Here is an 8,411-nt window from a genome sequence, read left to right as displayed (position 1 = left end):
TCATATGCAATGGGATGTCCATTTTGCATTAACACTCCCCCAACTGCATAATCCGAAGCGTCACATTGGACTTCAAATGACCCTGTGAAATCAGGTAGTGCCAACACTGGTGAAGAAGTGAGCTTCTCCTTCAATCCGTCGAATGCATTCTGACACTTATCTGACCACCACCATTTTCTGTCCTTCTTTAGGAGATCTGTCAAAGGGGCCGAAAGCTTAGAATACCCTTCAACAAACTTCCTGTAGTAGTTTGCCAAACCCAAAAATTGCCTCACTTCATGAACATTGTTCAAGGGTTCCCAATCCCTGATGGCTTGCAATTTCTCTGGATCTGGATGAATCAGACCATGACCCACTATATGACCCAAGAAGTGCACCTCCTCTTGAGAAAAGGAACACTTTTCCTTCTTCACATATAGTTTGTGCTCCCTGAGCAACTCAAAAACTTCTGCTAGATGTTGCTTGTGTTCCTCCATATTCTTGCTGTATACCAGGATGTCATCCAAATACACCACCACAGACTTATCCAATAGAGGGCGAAACACATTGTTCATGAGTGTGCAAAATGTTGCTGGCACGTTGCATAGCCCAAAAGGCATCACCATGAACTCGTATGACCCATACCTTGTCACACATGCAACTTTCTCTTCATCCCCTGCAGCAATCCTCACTTGATAATAGCCATGCATCAGATCAAGCTTGCTGAACACCCTCGCTCCTGATAAGAGATCAAAAAAATCTGCAATGAGTGGGAGGGGGTACTTATTCTTGATGGTTAACTTATTTAGAGCTCTGAAGTCGATGCATAACCTCAATGTTCCATCTTTCTTCTTTTGAAACAACACAGGAGCTCCGTATGGAGAACGGGACGGTCTGATATACCCCGCCTCAAGCAATTCTTCCAACTGCTTCTTAAGTTCAACCATCTCAGGCCCTGACAACCGATATGGTGCCTAAGCACGAGGCCTTGCCCCCGGTATCAACTCGATCTTATGATCTATAGCTCTTCTGATAGGGAGTTGTGTGGGCAACTTAGCTGGCATGAGGTCTCCAAAATCCAATATGACCTCCTCTACTTCTGTTGGAATCGGTGTCACCTTGACTCCTTCTAGCTCATCCCAACCTCCAAGTAGTGCTGCCAAGAACATGGGTTCTTTATCTTTCTTTCTAGCTGCCTTATTCATGCTCATAGCTGAAACCATTGGAGCCTTCCCAAATTGCCGCCTATCTGATGTCTTCACCATACATGAGTGTTGCGGATCTAAGAACAAAATTGACTCCAAATGAGGCATCACTGCCACTTTACCCAATCTCAAAAATTCTTGCCCCAAAATCAACTCAAAATCATCCATTTCAATTGCCATAAGATCCATGTGGCCTTGCCACATGCCTACTTTCACTAGTGTGCCTTTCACAACACCAGTTACTCGCTTGGCAGGTGAGTTCACTGCCTTAAAGGAACTTGTGCTTGGTTGCACCTTAAGTCCCAGTTCCATAGCTCTCCTAGCTGAGATATAGTTGTGTGTGGCACCTGAATCTACCATCCCCATGGTCACCTTGTTATTCATCACGGTCTCCACATACAACAATCTGTTCATGTTCTCGGGCTTGGCTGCTGTAGCCTTCTTCTGTGCTGCATCCTTGACTGCGCCCAACCCTTGGATCACCCCCATCACTGACAATGAACCATCCTTCTCCGCAATCTCATTCTGCGTTGAAGACAGCCTCTGTCTCTCTGGACATTCCTTAGCCCAATGGCCTTTATTGCCGTAGACAAAACACCCCTTGTTCTTTGGGTTCTTAGACTTGGCCTTCGCCTCATCACCACTTTTCTTGCACGTTTCCTTCTTATCTTTAGGTTTTGATGATCCTGTCATCTTTGTGCTTGAAGAAGGTCCAGCTGACTTTATAGTCCCGCTACTCTTCTCGTCATTCTTCTTCTGGAACAGCTTCTTCTCACTTTTCTGAAATGGCCCACTGTTGTTGGCATCCTTGCCGAATTGGTGATCTTCGAGAACAGCCGCAATGGCAATGGCTTCCTCAGCTATTTGAGGTCTAGCTTTCCTTACTTCAGCCATTAGCCCTGGCTTCAAGCCGGTTATGAAGAAATGCACTTTTTCTTCCTCTACCCAGTTTGGCATTTGCAGCATATATGTCCGGTAGGTCTAGATGTAATCCCTTAGTGACCCCGTCTGCCTCATATATCTGAATTTATACCTCAATTCCAAGTCTACACTCTCAGGCTTAAATTGTTGTTTGAGCAGTGCACTCAATTCTTCCCAATTACTCACTATTGGAACTGGCCTTCCTGCCTTCTGGTCTTCTAGCCTAGTTCTCCACCACAACTTGGCCTCACCTGAGAGACAACAAACCGCCTCATCAAGCTTCTCCTCATCGGTGTAACCTCTGAGTGATTTTAGAAATCTTTCCATATCGAATACAAAATTTTCCAACACCTTGTCATCCCTCTTTCCATCGTAGGGTTTAGGGGGCTTCCTCTTGTGCCCGGCCTTACTTCCACCTCCTTGAGTGAAGACTGCCTTCATGAAGTCAACCTCCTTGACTAACCTCTGCACCTCTGCTACCAAAGTCTGGTAGTCTGAAATCATGGTATTATGCTCCCCTGATAAGGTTTGGAATTCAGTTGACAATGTCGCATGATCATCTCGCAACTTCTTGTGAGCTTCTCCCAAAAGAGCATGATCATCGGATAGTGAGTTGTGATCTTGCATAAGAGACTATGACTCCATTGTCACTCTCCCAGAGTCCTCCAAAATGTCTTTGACATCTTCCTCTAGTTGCCCTATCCTACGAGCTGCGGTTGTGTCCTCTATGGACTCCATTCGACTTTCCAAGTCGTTGATTCTATCACTTCCCCTCAGTGTGTTCCTAGGCCCAGTGTTGATATTAGGCCTTGGAGGTCTCCCTGCGGAGTACTCCTCCAATGATGCCTCTTCTCCAGACATCCAAGTCTCTTCTCCAGACATCTACTCAGTATTGGCTATCAAGCTGGGAGTATCAAGCCACTTGGCTCTGATACCAACTGTCACGGGGCTAGATTTTTACCTCTTGCAGCACTGGCGATCTCCCTAGATGGGACGATCCCAGACTATGCCTATCTCCTTACTCCCTTAGCTTAGCTCCTGTATACACTTGGTCAACATAATACAAAATATCTTTGCACAGAGGAATAAAGCTCAACACACAATGAACACAGTATTTTGGGGTAATAAGTAGCTTTATTGATTGTCACAAATGGCCCTTGGCCCGTGTTACATCAAGCTCAACAGTATTGTTGATCACTACCCGAGTGCTTTCCCTGGCACCCAATACAAGTTCCCACCCCTAGTTGTGCATCCACTCTTAGAACATTGGCACAACCATATGCACCTCACCCAACCTTGGCTGTTGCTCTTCACGTAGATTCCACACCCCCAACACCCTGTGCCATTGGAACTTGCCGAAGCAACCCTGAATCTCTCTTGACCCCTGGCCGACTTACAGAGATAGGACCCAGGTCTCCCCCAATTGGGGAGCCCAAGTCAAACTGGCTCTTAGCACTTCACTATCTCTACTCTGCTTCACATCACCACACTACAATCTTTGAACACTTTGCTCGTTGATAGCTGTTGTGTGCCTCCTTGCATCTCTGCACCATGACACTTTGCTTTGGAGAATAAAAGCAATCACGTAGACATTTGTTTCAGAACGGTCGAGGTACTCTTCTTCCCCCTATAATAGTTATAAGTGCCCAGCCCACTTCGCAATAGAAATTGTCTGTACAGCCGACAAACTGCTTAAAGACCTCTGTCTCAACCGAGGGATAGCATTTCCCCTTATGCAAATCATCCACCCCTTACATAAGCTATTAGTGCGAGGCTCGCTCTGCATTAGAAATTAGCGAACACACCGACATCTGCCTTAAAAATCCAAATACTTTAAAATTCCTACCAAACAGCCATTCACGACCCAATTTTTTATGAGGTCGGCAGAGGAGCAAAAGATTGTCATCGGTTAGGAGATGTGAGTTCATGGAGCTGAGGGACTAAAATGGTCATCGAGCTCATCCGATCAACTAGATGAATTTCACCTTGAAGGGGCCCAATCCAAAAGTTCCGGAGGTCATCTCCTAGAACTCTCGAGAACAGGGCCCATCTTACATGCAAACTCTGCTACTGCGCAAACATAGGTTGCAATTAAAGAGAAATTGCGAGGCCGTCAAATTGGCCCGAGGCCAATGGCTCCGACTAAGTCAATTTTCTCTTGCAATCACCATGCCATCATTCACAAAGAGATCTCCCCATTCACTTGTGATGCGACGCACAATCCAAGGTCTAGACGCAAGCTCGCCCTTGAAAGAAAGACCACTTTCCAAGACATCCCCCGATGACACATTGGAACGTCAACCACTGTCGAACCATTCCCAATGTTGTGCCGATCGAGTTGGCACAGAGGCGACCTTAGGGAGCTCCTACGTAGCAATCGAGATGTGCTTTCATGCACATCTCTCACAAAAACCAATGTTAGCTGTGGACAAATTTGGAATCCAAGGGCTCGCATCCATCAATATCGTCGGCACTGGGTCTATATATTCAAAGGCCATAGAGAGGTTCCGATAAGAGAAGCTCCCCTGCTCGCTTGCACAAACATCCCAAATTCTAGACACAAGCTCTCGCCCTTAGCATCACTCTCCAAATCACCGCAATGACACATTGGAATGACAACCACTGTCGAACAACTCCCAAAATTGTGGCAATGGAGTGAGAAAGAAGAGCAACTTTGGGGAGCCGCGCATAGCAAATAGGCTATGCTGCTACTTCATTCCGCTCTTATATAGATCCGAAATCATTGATTTCATTTGGAATCTGAGGCTGCATTCATCCTTGCTCAAAAAAGCAATGGCTCTTCTAATCGAATGGCCACGGGGAGCTTCTGGTAACAAAGGCTCCCTTGTCACTCGTGATGCGTAGGCCAACTGCTAGACGACGGGTCGCCCTTCAGATCACTGCCCAGGCAACCACCACAACGGCACCATTGGAATGACAACCACTGCCAAACCATTCTAAAAATTTTGTGCCAAAGAAGTTGTAGCATAGAGAATGACTCTGGGGAGAGAGCCCTCGCATAGAAAAATCGGGATGGCTTCACGGCCCTCCCAATAGAAATGATGCTGGTGCCAATATTCCAAAAATCCGAATAACATGTCTTTCGCGAACACCAGCACTGATTTCTATTGGGGAGGGTCACCAAGAACTTTTGTTATCAAAGCTCCCATTGTAGCCACGATAGCCACACAAAAAATTGCTAGAGCCCCAAGCACCCACCTCATGGCTAGACAAGGGCTAGCTATTAGTAGATCAACTTTGAAATTGCTGAACAGACGCACTGTGGAATGGCAACCGCTGCCAAGCCTCTTCCGTAATGGTGTCAGTTGAGTGATCGAAGAAGGTGATCTAAGAGAGAGTCCAAGGCTAGGGATTCTTTGGGGGAATCACGCTGATAGCAAAAAATTATGCAATACTCGAGCAACACCGGACGGAGGTGCTAGACGAGGGCTCCCATTTTAGATCAAGTTTTAAAATCACCAAGTAGACACGGTGAGGGCTGGCAACCGCTGCCAAACCTTTTTCCAAAATTTTGCCAACTGAGTGACAAGAAAACATGATCTAAAGGAGAGTCCAAGAATAGCACCCTCGAGGGTGGGCTTCATGCCCCCTCTAATTGATTCAACGTCGCCGTCCACCGTTTCAAAATCTGACATATCCATCCGCCCTGACAGCGGCGTTGAATCAATGAGGGGGGCACGGGAGAGGCTCGCAGCAACCACCTCTCCCATTGTAGCCGCGATAGGCACGCAAAAATTTTTGCTAGAGCGCCAAGCACCCACCTCATGGCTAGAGACAAGGGCTCGCCATTAGATCAACTTCGAAATTGCTGAATAGACGCGCTGTAGAATGGCAACCGCTGCCAAGTCTCTTCCGTAGTTGTGTCGGTCGAGTGATCAAAGAAGGTGATCTAAGAGAGGGTCCAAGTGTAGGCATTCATTGGGGGATTCGCGCCGATGCCATAAATTTATGCAATACCTGAGCAACACCGGACAGAGGTGCTAGACGAGGGCTCCTGTTTTAGATCGAGTTTTAAAATCACCAAGTAGATGCGGTGAGGGCTGGCAACCGCTGCCAAACCTTTTTCCGAAATTGCGCCAGCTGAGTGACAAGAAAACATGATCTAAAGGAGAGTCCAAGAATAGCACCCTCGAGGGTGGGCTTCATGCCCCTCTAATTGATTCAACGTCAGCGTCCACCGTTTCAAAATCTAACATATCCATCCGCCCTGACAGCGGCGTTGAATCAATGAGGGGGGCACGGGAGAGGCTCGTGGCAACCACCTCTCCCCTTGTAGCCATGATAGGCACGCAAAAAAATTTTCCTAGAGCGCCAAGCACCCACCTCATGGCTAGAGACAAGGGTTCGCGATTAGATCAACTTCGAAATCGCTGAACAGACGCGCTGTAGAATTGCAACCGCTACCGAGTCTCTTCCGTAGTTGCGTCGGTTGAGTGATCGAAGAAGGTGATCTAAGAGAGGGTCCAAGCATAGGCATTCATTGGGGGATTCGGGCCAATGGCATAAATTTATGCAATACCTGAGCAACACCAGACGGAGGTGCTAGACGAGGGCTCCCATTTTAGATCGAGTTTTAAAATCACCAAGTAGACGCGGTAAGGGATGGAAACCACTGCCAAACCTTTTTCCAAAATTTTGCCAGCTGAGTGACAAGAAAACATGATCTAAAGGAGAGTCCAAGAATAGAACTCTCGAGGGTGGGCTTCATGCCCCTCTAATTGATTCAATGTCGGCGTCCACCATTTTAAAATCTGACATATCCATCTGCCCTGACAGCAGCGTTGAATCAATGAGGGGGGCACAGGAGAGGCTCGTGGCAACCACCTCTCCTGTTGTAGCCGCGATAGGCATGCAAAAAATTTTACTAGAGCTCCAAGCACCCACCTCATGGCTAGAGACAAGGGCTCGCCATTAGATCAACTTTGAAATTGCTGAACAGATGCACTGTAGAATGGCAACCGCTGCCAAGTCTCTTCCGTAGTTGTGTCGGTTGAGTGATCTAAGAGAGGGTCCAAGTGTAGGCATTCATTGGGGGATTCGCGCCGATGGCATAAATTTATGCAATACCTGAGCAACAGCGGACGGAGGTGCTAGACAATATATCCATTTCAACATCGGCGTCCACCGTTTCAAAATCTGACATATCCATCTGCCTTGACACCGGCATTGAATCAATGAGAGGGGCACGGGAGAGGCTCGCGGCAACCACCTCTCCTATATAAGCTATTAGTGCGAGGCTTGCTCTGCATTAGAAATTAGCGAACACATCGACATCCGCCTTAAAAATCCAAATCCTTTAAAATTCCTACCAAACAGCTTTTCACGACCCAATTTTTTATGAGGTCAGCAGAGGAGCAAAAGATTGTCCTTGGTTAGGAGATGTGAGTTCATGGAGCCGAGGGACTGAAATGGTCATCGAGCTCATCCGATCAACTGGATGAATTTCACCTTGAAGGGGCCCAATCCAAAAGTTTTGGAGGTCATCTCCTAGAACTCTTGAGAACAAGGCCCATCTTACATGCAAACTCTGCTACTGCGCAAACATAGGTTGCAATTAAAGAGAAATTGCGAGGCCGTCACAATGGCCTGAGGCCAATGGCTCTGACTAAGTCAATTTTCTCTTGCAATCACCATGCCGCCATTCACAGAGAGATCTCCCCATTCACTTGTGACGCGACGCACAATCCAAGTGCTAGACGCGAGCTCGCCCTTGAAAGAAAGACTACTTTCCAAGACATCCCCCATTCACTTGTGACCCGACGCACAACCCAAGTGCTAGACGCGAGCTCACCCTTGAAAGAAAGACCACTTTCCAAGACATCCCCCGATGACACATTGGAACAACAACCACTGTCGAACCATTCCCAATGTTGTGCCGATCGAGTTGGCATAGAGGTGACCTTAGGGAGCTCCCGCGTAGCAATCGGGATGTGCTTTCATACCCATCTCTCACAAAAACCAATCTTAGCTGTGAACAAATTTTGCCGCAATGACACCATTGGAATGATGACCGCTGTCGAACAACTCCCGAATTTGTGCCCCGATGGAGTGAGAAAGAATAGCAACTTTGGGGAGCCGCGCATCGCAAACGGGCTGCTGCTTCATTCTGCTCTTTTATATAGATCTGATGTCATTGATTTTTATTGGAATCCCAGGCTGCATTCATCCTTGCTCACACAAGCAATGGCTCTTCTCATCGAATGGCCATGAGGAGCTTCCAATCACAAAGGCTCCCTTGTCACTCGTGACGCGCAGCCCAACTGCTTTCTGAAATTGCGCCAGCTA

This window comes from Cupressus sempervirens, chromosome 2 (assembly GCF_028749045.1).
Source record: "Cupressus sempervirens isolate cs-2001-9-10 chromosome 2, ASM2874904v1, whole genome shotgun sequence".
NCBI lineage: Eukaryota > Viridiplantae > Streptophyta > Pinopsida > Cupressales > Cupressaceae > Cupressus > Cupressus sempervirens.
The sequence above is the reverse complement of the archived record's forward strand: the minus strand, read 5'-3'. Positions refer to the sequence as shown.